Source organism: Nycticebus coucang, chromosome 4 (genome assembly GCF_027406575.1).
Source record: "Nycticebus coucang isolate mNycCou1 chromosome 4, mNycCou1.pri, whole genome shotgun sequence".
In the NCBI taxonomy this organism is placed as follows: domain Eukaryota; kingdom Metazoa; phylum Chordata; class Mammalia; order Primates; family Lorisidae; genus Nycticebus; species Nycticebus coucang.
The window spans coordinates 131,209,543-131,210,786 of record NC_069783.1 but is presented as its reverse complement, the minus strand read 5'-3'; the positions used below and the strand labels follow the sequence as shown (position 1 = coordinate 131,210,786).

The following is a 1,244-nucleotide window of genomic DNA, read 5'->3' as shown; positions in this document are numbered from 1 at the left end:
AGAGAGAGATCATCTTTGAGGGTGAAGTAGTCTTAGAAGAATAGAACTCAGTCTTTAGCAGAGCTTAGTGATCTTCAGCAGAGAGACACCGAGCTGGTGTTCTGCAGGCAGGAGGAGACACAGTGAGAGTAAGTGGGTCCATGATAGAATGCGCATGCTCCCAACTGCCTTCTCCTCCAGCCTAATACAAGGCTGATCTCGTGCCTCTCAACACCACAGGTGTAGACACCGCCAATTCACTAATGCTGTCATCTCGTGGCTCATGTGAATTGAAAAATCCATGGGCAGTGCCTTCAGGCTTGCCTGGATCTAAGGGTTTAGGTGGTGGGGACCTTCTCTTTTCCCATCTTTTGGCTCTTCCTCTCTGTTGGCGTCATTTTCAGACTATGGTACCTTTCACCTGTGAAAAGACTTCTGTCCTTGCCACAACTTCCCCTGGGAAGAGGACAGAGGGGAGCATATCTTTCCCAGTCATTCTAAAACAATTCTGAGAGTTGAGACTCCTGGGCAATGCCTGGGTCACAGAGTCATCCTTGCACTGAGCACTGTGGCCAAGCCTGGGTGCAGTGGAGTCCTGGAGTCCTACGGGGGAGAATGGGTGGTGTCGGCCTCTCCTTAGCTACCTGGGCTAGGAGTAGGGGAGCGTACTTCCCTTGGAAAATTAAGGTGCTGGGACCAGAAAAAGGGGAGATAGGATCTGGGAAGGCTGAGACACAGATGTTGGGCCTGGGCAGGTTCTGGTGAGAAGGGTGGAGGATCCCATGGGTGAGGTGGGAAGACATCCTGTGAGCCTGACCCTCCCTTCCCTTTTAGCGTCTACTGGGACTATGCCATGACTATCTGCTCGGAGGAGATTGTCTACCTGCACTGCCACCAGCAAGGTAGGGACTGTAGGGACAGCAGGGGGGGCTGGGCATTCCTCTTGGTTTCCCTTCCTATCTCCACCTGTGGGCATTCCCTATTCCCTGTGCAACCTCAAACAAGTGACTTCACCTCTCTGAGCCTCAGTTTCTCTGTCTGTAAAATGGGGATTATAACAGTACCTTCTCTGGGGGTTGTTGTGAAGATCAATTGATGGGTGTTAAAGGGCTGAGCATCACACCTGTGATGTTAGCTGCTGACACTTACTGAGCACTTACAATGTGCCAAGCACAGTTCTAAGTATTCACGTGGCTTTTATTTGTCACGATGACCCAGTGATGGGGTGACATCATTCCCACTTTAGAAGTGAGGAAGCAGCTTGG

The 1,244-nt window shown here is 51.0% G+C and overlaps 1 pseudogene; it reads left to right on the top strand.

Moving 5' to 3' along the window:
• LOC128583470 (small G protein signaling modulator 1-like) overlaps window positions 1–1,244 on the top strand; it is an 82,210-nt pseudogene that overhangs the window by 38,820 nt on the left and 42,146 nt on the right.